The 22,097-nt window shown below is 49.6% G+C and overlaps 1 long non-coding RNA gene across 2 annotated transcripts; it reads right to left on the bottom strand.

The window, feature by feature from the left end:
• Positions 1–4,188: 4,188 nt before the first annotated feature.
• On the bottom strand, positions 4,189–22,094 carry LOC130543724 (uncharacterized). Of its 2 annotated transcripts, none has more exons than XR_008959275.1 (3): positions 21,783–22,094; positions 21,173–21,321; positions 4,189–7,666 (listed from the first exon to the last, which is right to left on the bottom strand). It is a non-coding gene; the product is annotated as an uncharacterized LOC130543724 (long non-coding RNA). The 2 variants fall into 2 exon arrangements; XR_008959276.1 differs by having other exon boundaries at positions 4,189–6,136.
• Positions 22,095–22,097: the final 3 nt, after the last annotated feature.

Genomic DNA, 22,097 nt, shown 5'->3' with positions numbered 1-22,097 from the left:
TGATCATGGCAAAGGCTCAAATCACAGGCCCATCCCCTGGCAGCTGGGGGTCCCGTGGCCCTTTGTTGCAGTTTCCGTCTCTGGCTACATTTGCCTGGATCAGTGCACACGCTTCTCATCTGGCCACGGTTCAGGGACGTGCAGACTCACAGCGAACATCCGAGTACCTGCCGTGTACGTGCTCTGTGATGTGCTGGGCACAGACAACTGGAATTTGGTCTGCATTGCTCCATCAGAACAGAAGCGTCTTATTGTCCCCAAAGTGCTATGGGAACGGAGCGGAGAAAGAGAGACATGACTCACCTGGGAGGAATTGGGGAAAAGTCTGTGAAGGAAGTGGCCATGAAGCGAGGCTGGGAAAGGTGTGTCAGATCAGAGCCACACAGAGAGGAGAGGGCAGGGGCATTCTCTGTGGCATAAACGGTGTGCCAAGGAATGCAGGCGGGTTCCAGCCCTGCTGATCCTGCCTCCCGAACACTTCCTGTTCCCTTAAACCCAGCGCATCTCAAACCAGTCATTCGTATAACCCCCTCGCATATCTATTCCACATTTTTCTTTATGTGGGCATACTGATTTTTATAAAACTTATGTTAAGAAGAAGCTTTCTCTCACAACAGTAATTAAAAAATAGATTTCGCTTATAAGTAGATGGTCACTAGAAAAATAAGAACGTTAAAAGCAAGATAATCCTACTGCAATCCAGCCACAGTTCTGCCGCCCGGGGAAGTACCAGAGTCTGCAGCCCGTGCTCCCGTCATTAACAAGAGAGAACAGCAAGTGTTAGAGGGGCATTAGGGACACCCCAGCACCAGCCTGAGACTTTCCCCTTGAGATAATCAGGATCGAGTCAGGACGGAAACAAGAGAAACACTTGCTTTAATGCTTCATGTATCCCCCCACTAAAGAAACCCTAGATACTGGGGTCCCCACGCTTTGAGAAACTCTGTCCCAGCCAAATCCCAAGATGGCCCCAAACCACGTGTGTGCCTCCATGGTTTCCTGCAAATTACTGGTTTGTAATTGTGTTCTTGGGAGATGATGGACTCCATGGCTGTACCTAGGCGCTGTCATGGTGGGAGAGCACGTTGCATGACAGTAACAACCACAACCCCCACAAGAGCAACAATCACCATCACAGCAAATGCATAGTTCTTATTGTATAGTGGACCCTTTTCTAAGCATTTTAACATATCAAGTTATTTAATCCTCACAAAAACATCAATGACGATGGTACCATTATTATATTCCCATTTTACAGATGAGAAAACTGAGGTACAGAAAGGTTAAATACCTGCCCAAGAGCTAACTTATCCCCTTTATATATGTTTCCCATACACGATGTCATTACTTTCTCCATTCTTCCAACCATACTACATTCAGTATCTTTTATGTTTCCTTCCCTTTCCTTCGAAGCAGGGCTTGTTTGTGTGAAGAACTACGACGCTGTTTCTGGCTCTGTCCGCCCTTTGACTTACATCCTTCGCTCCCGGCATCCTCATGGCTTCCTGCTGCCTCTGTGGGCTGTGCCACAATGTCCTGGCCAGGTCACCCCTCAGAATGCAGGCACCTGTTCCTCCGGCTTCCAGGCTACAGATGGCCCGCAATGAGCCCTTCTCTGGAAACTGCACTAGACCGAGGGGAACCATGTGGCCTTCAGGTCCGCTCCCTCCCTCCGGCTGGGGTGGGCACAGCTGGCAACCAGGACAGAGCACTGTGAGAGAACAACACGAAGGCCTCTTGTATTGCTTCAGGACCACTGTGGGGGCTGCCCCGGCTCCAGGCTCCCCGCAGGTTGGCTGAGGCCCCTGTCGCAACTGCTCCACAGACCAACAGCCCCTGCCAGGCCTGCTCCCCATGCTCCCTCACAGGTGTGGTTCCCGGGCCTGACCCCCCAAATGCCACCGAGTCTGCTGCCTGGGAAACACCACCTAAGATACTGTAGAGAAGCATGTGTCCCATCCAAAGCTGCAACCAGCCCTTATTCCCAGCAGTCCCTCCCCAACTGAGACCCAAGCGAAAGAAGCCCCAGTGCATTGGCCCTTCCCCAAGGCTCTTGGTGGTACTAAAGCCCCGGGGTCACCTCAACCTCCACAAGCCCTAAAAGCCTTAGAGGTGGTTGGGTTTCTTTATTTATATGTTTTCATGCATTAGCTAATTATCTTTGTTTCCAGGCCCCATTACCATTTCCTCAAGTGTATCGTGGTCTCGGCTCTAATGACAGGCAGCCACATGGGCTGGCCCAGAAGGATGCTCTCTCTCAGGCCCACAGGGATCGGCCAGGGCAGGAGAGAGGAAGGAGGGGGGGATTGGATTACGGGGTGTCAGGGAAGGGTCACTGCTCCCCTACCTTTGTCTGCCTTTGAGCAAGGGGAGAGCAATCAGCATTTCCCCTCCTTAAGGAGGCATCTTTCCGAGCCGGGCAGAGGAGGGCCTGAGTGGTAAGTGACCCACCTTTGCTCTATTCTTAAATGGCCTGTCTTTAAAAATAGCCTATGTCTACCCCGGATTTGACCCCTAACATTTCTTAAATTTAATTGCAAATTACTGTCTCAGCAATTCCATAGGCTTCCTACTATAGCCTAAACCCAGCGATAAAGGCAGAAAACAAATGGAATTAGAACCTGTAGTCTGCAGGGGTGCTTCTGGGATGTGGATGGGAGGACTCAGGAGTAATCCTACTGAGCATAAACCAGGCAGTGGGACTCAGTCTGAACGAGCTCTGAGGTCACATCCAGCCCTCTCCGAGTCACAGGAGTAAGGGCCAGGCAGTCCAGACACGGTCCTTCGAAGAACAGAGAAGCAGAAAAACATCAGGACCAGGCAGCCTGGTCTGTCATCACCTCCAAAGGCCTGGATACCACAGCTATTTGGTGAGTACCTACTATGTGCCAGGCCGTGAGTCGTGGCTCTCAACCTCTCTGGTCTTCCATACGCTCAAAAATTATTGAGGAAAGACCCCACAATGCTTTTGCTGCTGTGTATCATATAAGAAATTAACACTGAAGAACCGCATGAGTATTCATTTATTCATTTAAAAATAACAATAACCGGGGCGCCTGGGTGGCACAGCAGTTGAGCGTCTGCCTTCGGCTCAGGGCGTGATCTCGGCATTGTGGGATCGAGCCCCACATCAGGCTCCTCCGCTGTGAGCCTGCTTCTTCCTCTCCCACTCCCCCTGCTTGTGTTCCCTCTCTCGCTGGCTGTCTCTATCCTGTCGAATAAATAAATAAAATCTTTAAAAAAAAATAACAATAACCAACCCACTACACGTCAACGTGTCGCCTATTTTATGAAATAAAAATATTTTCATATTGTACAAAAATAAACTCTAGTTTACAGAATGAAGAAGTTTAGTGAGAAGAGCAACATTGTTTTACACACCTTCCAGTCTCTTTAATGTCCAGCTTAACGGAAGACAGCGGGACCCTCAGATCTGCTTCTGCACTCAGTCTGCTCTAATAGCTTGTTCCGGTGAAAATGTAGAGAGAAAACCTACCCTCACACAGATATATGGTTGGAAAAGGGAGCACTGTTTTAATAGCCTTTTCAGATAACGATGGATATTCTTTGGTACAACAGACACACGTGACAAGTTTTTGTTACGGGTTGTTGTGATATAAAATCTGAAATCGTGTTGCTGAACTTTTCTACTCTGCCACAGTAAAATCCACTGGTCCATCTTGCACTTTTTTTTTTTTTTAAGATTTATTTATTCATTTGGGGGGGGGGCGCACATGCGTTGAGGGCATGGGACAGAGGGAGAGGGGAGAGAGTCTTCAGCGGACTCCATGCTGAGCGTGGAGCCTGACGTGGGGCCGGATCTCATGACCCCGAGCTCACAACCAGAGCCAAAACCGAGAGTTGGACGTTCGACTGACTGCACCACCCAGGCGCCCTATCTCGCGTCTTTTACCCATCAGGGATTTTATAACATCCTGAGTGTTCAATTTGAAAACAACTGCCTCAGACTCATGCAGATCTTCCAAACATTTACACATTTCAATATACAGCATCAAAAATTCCGACTCACTAGTATCGCTGCAGTTCTCTTCGAGGACATGTAACGAGAAGATGTCAAGTTCAGAACGGCAAACCACGTTTTCCAAACTTCTGATTCCCACCGAGCTTGAACTTTCTCACTGGTAACAAACACTGCTTTCCTTAAAAGTGACAGGCTCACTGAATTCATTTTTTTTTTTTAAAGATTTTATTTATTTATTTGACAGAGACAGCCAGCGAGAGAGGGAACACAAGCAGGGGGAGTGGGAGAGGAAGAAGCAGGCTCATAACAGAGGAGCCTGATGTGGGGCTTGATCCCACAACACCGGGATCACGCCCTGAGCCGAAGGCAGGCGCTTAACCGCTGCGCCACCCAGGTGCCCCCTCACTGAATTCATTTTTGAGAGAACAATTGCCAAATGCCCAAATCTGAACAACCACGGTGTTTGTCAGTTGGGTTCTTTCAAGTAAAAAGCATGTGTCATGAACACACAACGACTAATTCAGCTCACAATTCAATCACACACATGTGCGTTTCCTTGACATTACCTTCACAACCACGGCGCTTTCGTATGCAGCCATAGTGCTTTATAGGTACTTCCCACTTTTCTCTATACAGATTATTAAAAAGGCAGGGGTCGAGATATCATAAAGTTCATCATTTTACTACTTCATTAAGGGCATTCTTAAGTGAAATTGGCATGTGTTTTAACATTAACTGTATGATGGTGATGGATACGATTCCTCGTACATTTTGATGTCATATCCTTGGTTGAAATCAATGCCAGCAGTCTTACCCACCACGACTACAAATGTCAATAGAATGAAAAATGCAAATAATGTCCCAGAGTTATGAAAACAGTAATGACCTCAAGGACCCCCTGAAAGAGTTTCGCAGACCCCCAGAAGTCTGCAGACCACACCAGGAAAACCGCTAAGCTAGGGGAGCACAGCAGATACTGATTGCACCTCCGGAAACTTTCAAGCTTTCCAAGAAGACAGACCATAAACAGACCCAATTACGACGTGATGAGGGCCAGGATGGAAGCATGGCAAAGAGTGCAGTATGTTTTGTACTGTGGAAACTGGCAAAGGTTTCACAGTGTAGGAAACCTTTGAAATGGGTCTTGAGGGTTGAGTAGGAGTTCATCCAGAAAGAGAAGGTGGATCTCTACATTCCCTGTTTCAGAAGGACAGGTCCTAGGAAGGCAAGACCTTTGGAAACAGGTACAAAAATAAATAAATAAATAAACAGGAAAGTTCACATTATTAATAAAAATTATATTGGTCCCCTGGCACTCAGAGTCTGATGAAAAATGTGGTGGGGTGGGCCTTGTCTCAGCCGAGTCTCCCTCCTTTTTCAGTTCCGCCCGGCCACCCTCTGTGGCCTCCTTGGATGAGGCAGCCCATTCAACCCTGCTGGGCCCCTGAAACCATCACAGAGCACCTGCTATATACTTCACACTTTACATAATTATACTTAATTCTCTCCCAAAACCTATAAAACGCATGTAAATATCTCTTTGTTTAGAGAAGGTGGGTAACTTCCTCAAGGACACAGGGCAAATTCATAAAGAAAATCAAGATTAAAACCAGAACTGCCTGCATTAACATACATGAAGTGCTCGGTAGACTGCCTGGCATACAGTAAGCACTCAATGTGTGTGAGCTGCCTTTGTTGTTACTATCATCATCATAATTACTGTCGTGACATATCATCAAGGGCGAGGGAGTGAGCATATTCCTGCCTGGTATCAGCTGCATGGTCCATTTTCCAACAGTAAGGGCAGAGGCTCTGTTAGCAGCATGCATTTTAAGCAGGTCTAGAAGCACGAAAAGATGTCCAGATATTTCTTTGGTTTTCCTGCAAGCAGTTCTATTTCTGAGGGTTTATTCAGTTGGGTCCCTCTGTTCTGCGCCTCCTGCTGCCAAACCTTCGTGGACCAGAACAGGCTGAGGATAATGGAAGCAGGCCCTACAGCCGAGTCCCCGGGAAGGCCCCCCGGCACTCAGAGCCTGATGAAAAATGCGGTGGGGTGGGCCTTGTCTCAGCCGAGTCTCCTTCCTTTTTCAGTTCCGCCCGGCCACTGTCTGCGGCCTCCTTGGATGAGGCAGCCCATTCAACCCTGCTGGGCCCCTGAAAACAGAAAGATAATCGGTGCATTAAACTTTGATCTCTGCTGCTGTCACTCCAACAAGCAGGCGAGGAGACGGCCCGGTCCCTGGGCTCTGTGCTGCCTGAAGCAGGCTGGCGGGGTGTTGTCAGTGCGCTGGGTTTGTTTGTCAGGTTAGCAAACAAAGCGCCCCACGATGCCAGCTGCCCCGGGTTTGGTTACTCTGTTCTTGATACGCGATGATACTCGGCATTGTGTGAGCTCTGAGGACGCAATGTTGTGTGTGAGTTCCAAAGGGCAACTCAAGGAAATCAGTCACGTTGGGGCTCCCACGTCCTCTTTCCAGATGCTTCTCGCCCACAGGGACCTCTACTAGAGTTGGAGAACAACTCTGTGTGAAGACTTCACGGAGACGATCCATCATTTCCAAAGTGTTTCATCCTCTTCCTAAGGTTGGTATACATGGTCTATCTGATGCCGCCAAGGGGTTCAGTTTCTGTGGCCTGGGCTCAGCCATGACGGTGATGCTCGGACTTTCTACATGTCAGCCACTGCGTGAGACCCTTCACATACATTATCCAGTTTCACGCAGGGCACAGCAATTGGGAAGACACTGGATAAGTCACTTGTCCAAAAGACACCTCTCCTAGAATCGGGAACCAGGACCAACGCCAGTGTGATCAGACTCCCCAGCATGAATGCTTTCACACTTCTCTCTCCCCCACTGGTCCCCTCTGCCGTCAGACTTGGCTGAAACGAACTGGGGCAAAGCTGGGACCAGTATTTTGGGGGTGTTTCTACTTGCACTAGACCTTTTACCCATGCATTATCTCACGTCATCCAGAAAATAGCCCTGAAGTAGGGATCATCAGCCCCCGGTACCGGAGATGATATAGAGACCCAATCCTGTTGATCAGCTTGCCCAGGTCCACGAGTCCCGAGCAGAAGACGATCCAGACTCAGGTCAGTGTGAACTCCAGTGCACGCCTGATCTGTCACCACATTACTTCTGCCGCACGAGGACGTCAGGGTCTCCTGGGAGCGCCAAGGGAAACATCTGACCCGTGAGCATGAGTGACAGGGCTGGTTACTTCCACTGAGAGGGAAGAGGGGAGGAAAGGTCCAATGCCAGAAAGACTTAGGGGTTGGGGGCTGCCATGAAGAGGAGAGGGGCAAGAAAACAAGAAGGCAGGTCTACACAGGGCAGGAACGGAAATCTGGGGAGAGACGGGTTGGTCCCATGATCAGAATCAGGAGTGCCCGCCCTTCCAATTCCAGATCATTCCAAACTCCAAGGCTCAGTTTAAGCACCACACTATCTGTGGAGCCTTCCTCCAGCCCACACTGACCCTGGTGTCTAGTAGCATTTGTGGCCTGAGCCGCTCTCTCTGGCTATGAACTGCATACACACAGTCACATACTGTGGTCTGTCTCGAACGTCTCCAGACAGAAAGTTCCCATCACACAGCAGGCTCCCACTGAGAGAGGAAGTTGCTAAAAGGGAGGATGCTGTCCTCTTTATTCCTCTTTTCTTCTTCACAGAACCCAGAAGCCTGGCAAAAACAAACACAGGCTCAAGTCAATACGTGTGCTGTCGAACTGTTCCCATTGTGTAGAGAAAACAGAGGAACTCCTATAAATGAGGTCAGCTGCTCCAGAGTTCTCTGACTTCTAACAGTAAGTCTCCTGATCAGTACTGCACCTCAGATCAAAGGCAAATAAACATGGATTGATTTACGAAGGAAGAGTGGGGAGAGAGGAAGGAAGGAGTAGAAAACAGGAGGTGGGAGGAAAGAGAGAGGAGGGGGAGGAGAGAGAAGGGAGAGACAAGGAGGGGCAGAGGAGATGAGGAGAAGGAAAAGCAGGGGATGGGGAAAAGCGGAGGGGATAATGAGAGGGAGGAGGAGGATGATGGGGAAGAGTTGAGGAGAGGAAGGAGGGGGAAGGGTGGAGGGAGAGGAAATGAGGGGAAGGATGATGAAGAGGGGGAGGAGGGGAGGAGACTGGGAGGGGGAGGGGAGGATGGGGAAGATCTGAGGAGGGAAAGGAGGTGGAGGAGGAGGTGGGGGAGGAGGGACAGGAACGGGGAGGAAGATTTTGCTCTGGAATGGGACACAGAGCTTAAAACTGAAATGGGTACAAAATCAGATTGATGACAGAAATAGCGCTCTTTTTTCAAGCACGAATTCTATTTTGCCTAATCTAAAAAGAGATTTTTCTGCGATACAAACCTCCCCTTCTGTGCCTGCTTCACCAAGATGTAGGTCTAATTGACTTCGTCGAGTAGGAAAACCCAACCCACCACAGAAGGAACTACATTCGGGGCTCTGTCAGGTTAATCTCCACAGAAATCTGGTGACAAAACCAAATCTTGAAGCAAAACAGAACAACCAGGACCTGCAGCCCAGCCGTCTCTCACGTGGCGCAGCCCAGCACTGGGATGGGGCGCCAAGCAGACAGGCGGGCAGGTTCCCAGTCGACGGTGAACACCCTGGGGGCCTCCCATGCCCACTGCAGTGCTCGGCACAGGAGACGTTCCACACACGTGTCACCTGTTCACATCTCTGAGTTTACAAACACCGTCAACGACCATCACACTTAACGACTTCATTAACACCAGGGTTCGCCAGCTGATCTCAAGACTGGCCAGATTTCAGACTTTCTCTACAACATGGTTTTCGTATTTGTTTGGTTTTTTTTTTCTGGCAAGTATTACTAATAATAATGAACCTCACAGATGATTCGAGCGTTCTGGATATTTATGTGTGACTTGAATCTAACTTGAGCATTCATACCTGTACCGTGAGGTCAGGTTCGACCACAGGCGAGCCTGTGACATATGCAACAGGTCTTGTTCTTGTCTTTTCTCTCACTTATCACGGCTCAGGATTATGTATTTTTGGCTTACTTATCTTGTGTCTATTCAGCCTCCTAAAAATAATGATGTCCATAAAGACCAGAACCACTTCTGTTTTGTTCACTGCATAGTTCCCCAAGAATAGTCTATGACCTGGCATTAATATAATCACGGCACATGGCAGGTGCTGCACATTTTCTGAATGAACAAATGAATGGAGCTGGATTAAATGCCTCCTAGCTTCTTAGCTCCTTGCAACAGAAAAAATCTCAGACTCCATATCACCAGAGGTCCCTTGGCTGCCTGACCCCAAGTGGACAGCCCTTTGTGTGTTGGCTAGTCATGTCAGCAGGGTGTTGGGACCCCAGATCTGACCTCCAGGGGGGCTGCAGGTCCTCGTTTGGCACAGATCAGACCAGGGGAGGCTTGGTCATAAGGGTGAGCTCAGGCTGGGGGCCTGGAGGGCAGGCCCACCATGGAGCTTACTTGACCACTGTCCCATTCAGGACACACGTCAGGAAGAGCAGCTCTGACTTCAGCAGCCTCTAGCCCCAGCAGCCAGCACCAGCGTGTGCCCCACACAGGGTGGGCAACAGGAGAGTCTGGTGGCAGGCAGGAAAGGACAGCCCCCTGACCCAGGCATGACCCCAAGGTCAGGGAGACATGCACTTTTGAGAAGGTGGGCCATACCTGGTGGAGCCACCTCCCCGTTTTGCACAACCTGTCCTCTAAAGCAGTCACAGCAGGTGCAGGACACAGAGGGGGATGGAGCAAGCCTCAGGGAAGACACTGGTGAAAGTATTCCACCCCCAGCACGTGTTCTGGACTACAGGCCCAGCACCAAACCTCCGGCTAGGCTTCCTGTGGAAAGACTTCTCCAATGAACCCATCTGCCACCCTTGTCCCGCTACTCCATCAACCGTGGACACACTAAGCCTCCGGGCAGGCTCGTTCTCACTTCCAAGCCTTTATACTATTGCTCCCTCCCCCGGGACCCTCCTTCCTCAGGTCTGAGCGTAGGCAGCTCCTTCTCATGCTCAGGTCTCAGTTCAAACAACGTGTCTCCAAAGACTTCCCTGACCACCACCTGATCTGAACTCCACAATGACTTTGAGCTTGATTTTGCTTGTTTATTTCTCACTTGCTTGTAAGCTCCAAAAACCGAGCCCATGCCACCTTTCACCTACTCCCTTAGCCCAAGTCCCAGCACAGGGCAGCACAGAGAAGGCACCTGATAAGTCCTAGTACAGATAAATGAATAAGCGACCGGGAACTGAGTGGGTGCCTGTGTTCAGTTAAATAGCGAGGGACCAACACAGCTTGCCAGGGGCCATTCAGTGCCAGGCCTGTCCAGTAATGACACTAACCCCAAGTCCCCTGGGACAGTGAGGCCAGAGCTCTCAAGAAGAACCTGCCGGTCAGGATGGGCTCTGGGTCCAGGCCCTGGTAAGTTTTTATTTTTACTCAACACCGACTAACTCAGAGCCTCCCTCTGAGTGGCCACCACGGTGACTCCCATTTCACAGATAAGGAGTCCTACCTGGGGAGGTGAGGCAACGTGATCAAGGTCTTGGGCTATGAAGTCAAGGACCTCATTCGGCCTCCCTGGTGACCCAGGGCTCAAATGCCTCTTTCCCGCTTCCCTATATATCCACCTGTCAGTCTGTAAGCCGTGCCCAAAGCGGGCAACACAGGAAAGAGAGCTGTCCTCTGAGAGAGCTGTTCCTATTCCTTCACCCGGTCAGGATCTCCCAGGCCCTTGCTCTGTGTAGGTGCCACGGCCAAGAGACTGAGCCCCACCCACCTGCAGCTCAGGGACACCCATGCTGCAGTGAGCCACACCACAGTCGTCTTCTATAAAGATTTTTCTTCTTTAAAGGTAACTAAAATTCTTCCAGTTTTGAGATTTCTTAAAATTCCTTGGGAGTGCGGGTAGGTGGTGATAGTATGTGGCATGAGCACTGGCGTCTACATTCAGGGTAGAGACTTGAAGCTGGAGGTGGCAGGTGGGGAGGGGGGCTTCGCCACAGGCAAGCTGGCTAGGTGGGCTGGCCTCCCAGGGAGGGCTTGCCGCAGTCTGGAGCCATTTCCTCCCCAAATTCTGACTTCCCAGCTCTCCAGCTGTGAGCTCCGGACCCTGGCCGAGGACCAGAGGGCACTGGTGTGGGGAAATGTGCCCTGCTCAGCATTTTGTAGCAGGTCCCGGAGCAGAGGCACCAAGACCTCTGCTGAGACACTGGAATTTTTCAATTTGAAGCCCAAAGTTCGCTCTTTCTCTCTCTCTCTTTCATGCATTCATTCCTGGCAAATTGCGCATTCTCTCCCCCTCCCTCGGTGAAGCCCATTGTCATTCTGGTGGCATTTCAGCCCACTGCAGGCATAGCGGAGGCTCCCTCTTCCAGATTTCTCTGTCGAATCGCTGGCAAGGACAAAGCCATTCGGAGCAAGATTCGGTAACTAGCTTTTTAATTTCATGGCCCGAGGTTGTCAGGACAGTGCAGAGAAAATTGCCAACGATTCGGAGAGCGGCCCATGAATCTGGGGCAGAGCACGCAAGAACAAGGGACACTTCAGCTGGGGGAGGTGGGGCTGGGTGCTGGCAGCCACTTGGAGGAGAAAGTTCTCTTCTTCCAAATTTCTTTCATTTGGATCCCATGTTAATTTAAAAAGATCAATTCAGCAATTTTTCACCCTTCCGCAATAAAGTGTTTTAAATGGCTGAGAAAGCAAAAAAAGTAGTGTACTGTAAGGATCCTTCTCTAGGGGGGGATAAGGATCAGGTGATCACAGGCTGCTATGAAATGGGGCTTGTAGATTTGAGGGAGAGTTGCTGTCTTTCCAAATCATTTTTGCCAATGTGATGACAGCACAAGTACACTTCTGGATTAAGACGCACTGTCAGGGTGAAAGATCTGCATCCCAACCCCAAGCTCAGCGACAGAGTTGCTGTGTGGCTCTGGGTCAGGAGGCCTCCCTCTCTGAGCTCTGGAAATTGAGAGGATTGAAGAAAATAATCCCCAAGTGTCCTTTCCCACCTTTATGCTTCTCTGCTTTTTCTGAGCTCATCAGGAATCCTTTCATTACCTTAAACGTGAGGTCTCCCGTCTCTTGGGCAGAAGCTCAGATGGGTCCGAATTGAGAGGACTGCGCTGCGACCACCCAAGGGGTGAGTGACAGAACCACGTCACGACAGGCAGCCTCCATTTTACAGTCATGCCACCCCAGCGTCTCCAGCAGGATCTGCTCAACAAGGTAACACGAGGATAAAGTGGTACACTTGCACTGGGGGTTTGATTTAGGGTTTCCAGCACTCTCCCAAACCTATTTTCTTTCAAATACATTCCTCGCCACCCACCCCCTAAGTGAGGGCCTATCACTGCCCCCTGTTACAGATAAGGAGTATATGATTCACGTGCCTCAAGGTGGCCCGCGTCTGACCAGAACCCACGAGCCCAGTCCCCTTTGGCTTGCTCTGGGCTAAGACAGACAAGGATTGCTCCCAGGGAAGCAGCTCGTGAAGGGGAAGAGAAGCTAGTCGCATCCGGCCAGTCCCTTCCCTCCTGCCTTCCTGCAGCCTCACAACCGCCCCCTAATTGGCTTTATTGGTCCAAGGCTCCTCGTCTCCAGCAGCATGAATGGGTGCTGGGTGATTTAAGCCGAAAGGGAAATTATAGAAAGATACTGGGCAGCTCACAGAACAGATGGGAAGGCTGGAAAATGAGGCTTAGGAAGCAGGCAAGAAAAAAGGGAGGTCACACAGCCAGAAGCATAACCCAAACCCTTGCTACAGAACCAGCCCAGCACCGTCTCCGCCGCAGCTCCTACGAACGCACAGCCCCCGACACAAAGCTCGGGACCATCTCTGCTGGCGCTGGTCCTGTGCCGGCCCCTGAGCGGCAAGGGAGGCTGGGAAAGTGGGTGCATATCTGGCATTTTCACCTTCTACAGGAAGGCTCTGCCTCTCGACAAGTCTCAGACAGTGGAACAAAGTCCCAAACAGGAAGGGCACTGGGATGCCCGGCAACCACAAACGATGAACATGCACCACTGGTCAGGCAGGCTAGGTAACGCTGTGATCACAAAAATCCTAAATCTGAGCGGCTTCAGACACTAAAGATTTCTCTCTTATTCAATCTATAGATGCACCAAGGGCCAGCTGGGGGCTCGGCTTCAGGTCACCCTTAGCCTAGAGCATCCCCCATTTCAAATACTGCCCACTGTCACCCCAACAGAAAGGGAGATTTGAAGCAGCAATTTTTAAAGGTCCAAGTCTAGAAGTGGCACATGTCGCTTCTACTCATGGCTCATTGGCTGGACTACTCACATGGCCCTGCCTTGGGGCCAGCAGGTGCAACCCTGCCTCGGGTGTAGTATCTGGAGAATAGTATGAATGATGCCCACAGTCGGCTACCCCGAAGCCTGCCAACCACAGCCCATCGAGGGAAAGAACAGAAGAAAAAGGCACTGAAACAGACCAGAGTTTCATTCCAGGTAGAGCTGCGAAGATCTGTGTATTCCCCAAGCATCCCCAGAGGCTCGAGCAACCCCCCACTTTGGGGTATGGTCACAGAAGGCAAGCAGCAGCAGCAAATGTCTAGAGCTCAGTCTATCACGACACACCAGAAGTGCCAGGAGGGATCGGCGCAGGAAGCCGAGAGCAGGCTCCTGGATGGAGCTCAGGCAGCCTCATCCTCGCTCACTGGCTCCTGAGCCACTGCATCGCCTCCCCAGAAAGACGGGCACTTCTCCGTAGCTCTACGTTCTCTCTGGAAATAAACCCTCTGCTTGCAACTGGCTGACAGGCAGCAGGAGCTGGGACATCTACAGGCCACTGGGCCCTAATCCACCTCTGTCACAGAGAGACGACAGGCAAGCAGAGTCCCAGAAAAATGCAGAGAAGCCAGGCATCGAGAGCGAGGATCTGCCGGCATCTCTGAAGGGCCTCACACACCCCAGTCCGACTAGCCACACAGCCCTTCCTAGAGTCGCAAGGTTGACACTTCTACAAGGAATGACAACAATTACTATTGACCAATGACCAACATACTAAACACCAAAGCTCCCGTCGACGCCCAGTCCAGGGAAAAGTGCAGCTGTAGCTTCTGAGAGAAGTAGGAGATACACAGATACAGCACAGACCACTAGTTCCTCCCAGTATACAGGTGCCACTTCTTCCTTAATAATATGAACCCCAATTTTTAACTGGAGGCTATACCGGAAAGCTCCAAGACTAGGGCCAGGAGCCTAGGGCAGCCATCTTGGATCATGAGGCAGCACTTTCAAGACGGTGGAGCTTAAGGTGGTCATGGAGCCACCCTATCCGCCCAGGACTGCCTTCCTCCAGACTTTTACGTGAGACAAACTCTTGTCTTGCATAAGCTGCTGTTATTTTGTGGTTAACAGTTATTAGCAGCAAAACACAACTGTGAACAGCTATAGCAGAAGCAGGAAAATCATGTTAACCACTCCTGTCTTCAAGGAAGTGTGGAGCTTGATCACCTTCCTGTTTGGACGACCTCCTTGAAGGGCTGGGAGATGCAAAAGTGGGCCCAGGGCTGTTTGGAAAAAGGAGCTGAAGAGAGCTGACTCGCAGCGCGTCCCATCACAAAAAGTTGGCATTCTGCTGGCAAACCATGAGGGTGGGAGTGAAGAGGCGACGGGGCACGGGGAGAGGAGCCAGGAGATAATAAGTTGGCCAGAGGCTAGTGCACTCGTGAGGAGAAAAAGCTGACCACGAATCCCTCAGGACATGGAAAGTCCTCTAAGAACAAGAAGGTTGAGAGGACAATCTGCAGTTTGTTTTCAACGTTGCTGAAAGGCCAGTGCCTCCTCTGATACCTCTGGAATTCTAGTCAGTACCAAAGAATCAAGGTGATGAGTCTCCTACAAAAATCCCCAAGCTACAATGAATATGGTAAAGGCGGGATCTCCAAAGCAGAGGTGACCGTGGAGATTCTGCAGAAACTGTGGAAGGGGTCAGGCAGGGCCTTCTGCAGGGCCCAGGATGGCCAGGGTGGGGGCAGCGGGGTGAGCGGTCTCAGCTGGACCCCAAGGGGCAGGAAGCCCTAGCCAACATCTGCCACGTGAGAGGACTCTTGCAGCCTCCTCATTGGTCTCCCTGCCTCCAGCTTCACCCAGTCCAATCCCACTCTGTGCTGTCCTAGAGAAATTTTTGCAAACCGCACATCGGAGGCCGGTCCTGCCCTATTTAAAACTCACTGTCCCCACACCAAGGTCAAATTCACCCTCTGAAAGCATGGCATTTGAGGCTCCAGCCTACTTCATCAACCTCACCTCTTGCTGGTCCCCACCACACCCCGTGATACATGCTCTGCAGCCCCACAGAGCTCATGGGCTGGCAACTCTTCTCAGAATATATCCGTGCTCTTCACATCTCTGGGCCTTTGCTGAAGCCGTACCCTCTGCCTGGGACTCCGAGCCTCGCTACTTATCCAGGAAATGTTCTTAATCGCAACACAAATGAATTCTGGCTGATTTATGCAGTAAAGGTACGTTGTACATGACAGTGTGGCTCCCAGAATCTCTGGGAGGGCCAGAGATCCAGGCTTGAGGGTGACATGGACAGGAGCCACACCCAAAGTCACACTATGAGGTGTTCCGTGGTGACCCTGCCCCTCCTCCCCCCGCTGCTGGGACAGAAAAGGCAGCAGGTGTCTTTGGACCCATGCGGGAACTCCACCATGGCCCCCTCTGAAGGGGACGCCACCTCCCCCTTGCTTGGTCACATGCGTCCTGCTGCATCAGACTGCCTGGGTGGCTGGTCTCTGACGGCTGGAGTCCAGGACACATTTTGGGAAGCTAAGAAATCAAGTCCCTGGCCTCTATGTTTCCTGCCGAGACTTATAAGCTGGGCGTCTTCAAAGGAACTTCTTCTACAAGGCAGGGCCAAAGCCCACTGCACGCTTTAGGACCCCGCTCGAATACTGCCTCTTTGTGATATTCCCAAGGCGGCCTCGAGCAGTTACCTGCAGCCCCTCTCTTCCCTCTGTGCCCACCTGCCTCCTCAGGCACTCTATTCATGATCTCCCTCCAGCTTTTGAACTCCTCCAGCATGAGGACCAAGGCCAAGTTCATGTGGGTATCTCCCGTCTCTCCCCTGTACCCCTCCAGACCTAGCAGATACCATCATTTCTGAGTGAACAAACAAGTGGCTTAGCTCCGCTAGCAAGCCTATGTTGCCAGAAGGACAAAGGGTAATAAGAACCATGACGTATTGAGCACTTACTGCACACTGACTTCCATCCTGCGTACTTTATGCACCATATTTTATTAATTCACAAAAACTACAGCAAGTAGCATGATTTTGATCCTCTCTTTTGCAGGTGGGGAAAGTGAGGCCCATCTGGGAAGTTAAGTAACTTGCTAAAGATACTCAGCCCACACTGCTGACTGTGCCCCAAACCCACGGGTACCTCATAGGGTTGGCCAGAGAAGGCAATGGAAGGAGATCAGGGGACTGGCCCGGCACTCACTTCCTCTGTAAGCCCATGGGCACCATCTAGAGCCCTCTTGCTTACTTTGTCTCAGGGGAGAGAAGGACACAGGGTACGGGAGCTCCTAGGGGCTCCCCACGCACCCCTGTCCTTGAGCCCAGAAGGATATGAATGTCCCAGTGTAGCCTGGAATGCCCAGCAGAGCAGCCACCAGGGCAGGGGTGGGGGGTTAGGGGACAGCGGGTAGAGGCAGAGGGAGGGGTGAATGCAGCAGGCTGTCATAGGGCAGGGCAGCTCAACCACTCAAGGGCCACGCTGAACGACAACCCTCTCTGCCCTGAGAAGGCTTCCTGAGCTCAGGAACAATAAAATCTACATGCACATACCTCCTCACCCCTGCACGGGCCTTTCCCTGTTCAACAAACTGCCACCGGTCTTCTCTGTAGAACAGTCGCAGGTAGCGATTGTTCTGTCAGGCACTGTCTCACATAATTCTCACACCATCCTTATGAGGTAGGTCCTATCACTACTGTCATGTCACACATGAGGAAACTGAGGTCCAACAGGAGAGATGACCCATAATTCATAGCCACGATGTGGTGGGCCAGAATTCTCTCCCACACCCGTCTCCAGAGATCACAGTTCTCCTAAAACACTGCAGAAGGTGGAAGCCGGGCTTTAGAATCGGGCAGCCCTAGTCTGAGCTTTGATTCGGACTTCCCCTCCCTGTACGTCAGCGTCCTCATCTATAAAACAAGAAGGATGTCTGTCAGCCTCGCAGAGCCGTTGGCCCAACTACAGGTAGTGGGGGTAAGGAGTCTCCACCAGGGCCGGTAGAGAGTTGGCGCTCAATAAATATTACTTCCCTTCCTCTGGCCCGGGCAACCTGCCGTTCTGCCTGTCCTCTTGTCATAAATCGTTGGCACTCCAGCGCTTTCCATGAAGACCAGCACAGCCTAAAGCCAGCTCTGCTCTCAGAAATGGAAGGGCCCCCCCTCCGCTCAGAGACTGCTGCTTGCTCTGACCGAGCCTGGCCACAGAAAGTGGCCCCAGACACCCAAACACCAGGCCTCTTTCTGCCTCTCCTGGACCTGTCATGATATGGGAGGGTGGGGGAATGTCAGAGGGCCATTCCCTGGGCGTCAGGATCCAATCCTCAAATTTACATATTCTCTCCAAATAAGGCTAAATGTATAGTCCCAGAGAAACACCGAAGAAACAAAGACAATAACTGTCTCAGGGCTTTAAACTTTGTCTGATGGTTTACCACAGGGCATGGGGCACACTTACGAATTTCTATGCATCACGTATGTGTTAAGCCTGTGTTATCTTAGAAGCAGCACAATCACATTATGCTGTGTGACGTGTGTGTGTGAGACGTTTGACTGTTAAGTGCTGACCCTTCACAGAAGGCTCTCCTGGCCACCCTGGTTCAACTCCCTTCTTTTGACAGATTAGAGATACAAGGGTCGGGGAGGAGATGTCACTGACATAGTCAAGGGAACCTCTACCAAAGGTAACTGCTTTTAGGTCAAAGTGGCCACCTGGGAACAAGGCCGGGGGTTGGGAGTTGGAGCTGGGGAGATAGGGAGTGTCACTGGAGAATGAGAGACGGTGTTAGAAGTATGACGACAAAGGTAGCTGATGGGTCCAGACCCCAGCAACAACAGCATGGAGGGCTTGACTGTGAACTTGGCTTTATTGAGCTCATCAATGTAGAGGTTGGCTAAGTGGTTTCCTAGGTCATCGCAAGATTAAAACTACTAAAGTAACATGTATGTTAATTCTGGATACATATTAATCAAGATCTCTGCCCGACTCGTAGACTACAATTGAGTACACCAGAGTGTCGTATCCAGGCCATATCGGTAGCTATTAAGGGTCTACCATGTACCAGGTTCTGCATACATATGAGCGCTGGTTTTCAGGACAACAAAAGGTAGGTATTAATATCATCTCCATTTCACAGATGAGCAAACCAAGGCTCATATGGGTTAATGGATGACCCGAAGTCACATAGCCAATATGCAGAGGTAAGTGTCCAAACCCAACCCAGATTCCTAACTTCTCACTCTTTCCTCAATATGATCTCAGGTTGCCTCTTTCACTAGAAATCTTTTAGTAATAATAATTTGAAGTGACAACGTGTTAAAAACACCGAAGCCTGAAATGTTATCTAACATGCGTGTCTGGTAGGAAAGGCAGTGATCGTATCAATTGGTGCTGAGAACTCCTGCTTATTAAAGCCCTGTTTTTTAGTGTATATTTGGATCCATTTTGTCATTAGATATGCTGGAAGATATCAGAAAGAAACAAACAAAATGAAGCAGCCAAGATCACATGGTATAGATGTAGCCGACACACTCCAGACAGGCAATCTTGAGAAACTCTGGATGCTGTTAATTAGGAAATGAACAGCTGTCCAGCCAAGAATTGGCAGAGCTCTCTGGATGACGACACAGAAAGAAGAAGAAAAAGGGTCACACCATGAACATGAATAAAAATCAACAACGTGTCTACCCCAAGTGGCTGCGGTGTCTAAATGCAGCCCTGGATTTGGTTCTTAGAGCTCTCGGATGCTCTTGCTTAGGGACCAGGATCTTGGATTACATGGCTGGAAGGTTACCAAGGCAACCCACCGATTGACTTCTAACCCTGGGGTCTGCTCCCTGGCCCAGTCTCCTAGTCCCTGTAGACATACTATGGAACATTCACACATATATTATGGACAGTTTACTGGACTGTACCTGACTCCCCTGAATATTGGCTATATTCTGACATTTGACTGAAGGCAGTATCAACTTATTCATACTTAGAAGAGCAATTTTCCCCTTCATTCATTATTTTTTCGTTCATCCATCATACATTTTCCAAGAGCCTGTATACGCCAGGCACTGTTCCAGGTGAAACAGACAATCCATTCATGGAATTTAGAGGTCAGTAGGGGAGACAGAGTTAAATCAAATAACCCCCCATTCAAAGGTAAATCTGCAACTAAAATGTTATTAAACATTTGCTAAGGACCAGGAATTATACTAAATGGATTGCCAAAATGGCGCTTAATCCTCTCCAAGGTCCTGAGGAGTGGAGGCTTGGAGAGGTGATTCAGCTTTCCCAAAGTCACACTGCCCCAAAGTGACAGCTGGAATTCCAATCCTGCACCACCTGATGCAAAATCATGCAAAAAGCCCATGCATGCACTTGGCTGCTTCTTCAGATCCCCCCTGACAACCTATAGATCTCAATTCTTTCCAGGTCCTGCCCTTTCTCCTTTGAGACCTGGGTTTGGGCTTAATAGAGTTTCCACTCTTTTATGCTGTCTTTGATATAAAATATTCCAGAACCCAGTGCAATTCACTGGGATTGGGAAACTTGTTAAAGACCAATTTTAAAACCGAGATTCAACAACTATTTTTTCCTCAAGAATACCTGAAAATGAGACTACCTGGGCCAAAATAAAAGCAATAATCTGCGTAGAATTTCTAAAGGTCCTGGATTATTAACAGAGCAATGGTGCCCCCTAGTGCACTGTGAAATACACATTCCTTGACTGGGGATGAGAGCATTCTGGATTTACGCGGTGGCTTCCTATTCTAAGTCCGGATGAATAATCAGCCTCCTCTAGGCTTCATAACCTTGGCTCCTCAAACCCCCACCCCACACCATTTATATCAATTTCAGAGGCAAAGTCACAGATATATGGTGTAGCATCTTCTTAAGGTTCAGAATTCCATCAACCAGGACACAAGGGTCCCCACACAGATTGCTAAAGGGTGAACAACCTACTGCCAATCTCCAGGATCACTCTCCCCTTAGACCAATAGATTAATGCATCATTTCCTGCTATAATGCCTCTCTCTTTTCTGGACCTTGTGGCTTAAGTGATACCGCCCCCTCTACACACACATTCTGACCCTATCCTAAAACTACCGGAAAGACAGGAACGTACATATCACTTTGAGCTAGGTTTTGTGCTACGGGCTGGGGACACAGTGATGAACAACAAGTCGTGGTCCCAGCTCTAAAGCTTACACTCTAATAGGGGAAACAAGTGGCTAATTAGTCTATTAATGATCCATTTTTAATTATAATAACTGCTACAAGAGTTTGCTCTGAGAGTCTGTATCAGTGAGACCAAAGGCAGATTAGGTCTGAGGGTCAGAAATGCTCCCTGAGGAAAGAGAGTAAGGTGTGCTGTGCCAAAATGGAGAAAAGGCTGGTGAAAGTGATTGGAGAGCTTGGAGGAGAATGAATATGGGGCCCAGGCGGCCCGAACTAGGCTTCTCCTGGGGCTAAAGATGGTAAGTGTGAGGTCAGTTAGTAAGAATAGGCATTGGATCATCTCAAGGATGGTAAGATATTAACAGAATGCCACTAACATTAATGTTTGCCATTAATTGAGAAAGACTGAGCTGATGTTAAAGGATGAGTATAAACTAACACCTGAATATTTAGTTTGAGGATGAACTTAAACTCTCTTGAGTAAGAAATGTTAATGCAGAGAGCATCCCAGCTCTGTCTATTCTGCCTCTTCCCAGTAACCAAGGATACTGCAGAATTTATTACTTGCATCCCCTCCACTGTTTATGTAAATGAGGAAATAACAACGGGGGACCTAATTGCCCCAGGTGGACAGGAGTTGAGCTAATAATAGGCAAAAGGCTGAAAGGAGGAGAGGATAGTGGTGGCAGCCATGGGGTTCCCATGGTGAACTGCGGCTCAAAACAAATCAGGATAAAAACCCTTACCTAGTGTGTGATGCCCGCTAGATCTCAGGAGGTAGCATAGCTTGGGTTAAACGCTGCAAGATCTGTATTCAGAAAACCTGAGTTCAAAGCCTCCTCTTCAGCCTTTAGCTTTGTGACCAGGGCAACAAACTCTGTCTCCATTGTTGCATCTGTAAAACAGCAATAAGAGTATCTGCTTTTTAGTTTCTTGTCAAGTAGTGGGTGTAAAGGGCTTTGCATCAGGCCTGCATACTCCATTTACTTGATATTAGTTTATTATTATTATTATTATTATTATTATCACCGTTATTATCATTATTATCACATTATTATCGGCAGTGTCTATTTTCTGGAACCAAATCCACACACGTAAGAATTCAGGGAAACTTTAATCTTCTTCATCACAATGTTCTGTTATTTTCCAACTTTTTAAAATAAGTATGTACTGCTATTAAAATTTGAAGGAAGAAAAAGTACCTACAGGTTTTGGCATAATATAAATTTGATTAGTCCCTTTTTGCCCAAATTTCCCTGGTTCCTATTGTTCAAGGAGGGCGTGGGTGTGCATGTTAAAAGCAGATTCCTAGGTCCCGACCGAGAAACAGTGAATCCGAACATCTCGGGGACAAACCTGTTAATGTATACTTTTACTCAGTCTCACAGATGGTTCTTATAACCGGGCACTTGCTGGGACCTGCTGATTCAAAGCGAGCGCTGCAGTGACTCGACGAGGAAGGCCAGCGCAGCTTCTGGCAATCACGAGCGGCTGAGCCTACAATTCCCACACTGCCCCGCAAACTGCCGCCGAACGAGCCGGAGCTGCCGGGAGTTGTAGTTTCCGTCAGCCAGACCTCTACCTATAAGAAAGGCGGAGATGACTGTCGAAAACTTCCCGCCCCACAATGCAAAGGCCATTGGTGACGTCGTCTGCAGAGCGCCCGGGATG

The sequence above is a fragment of the Ursus arctos genome, unplaced genomic scaffold (assembly GCF_023065955.2).
Source record: "Ursus arctos isolate Adak ecotype North America unplaced genomic scaffold, UrsArc2.0 scaffold_15, whole genome shotgun sequence".
Lineage (NCBI taxonomy): Eukaryota > Metazoa > Chordata > Mammalia > Carnivora > Ursidae > Ursus > Ursus arctos.
This window is presented reverse-complemented; position numbering and strand designations above follow the sequence as displayed.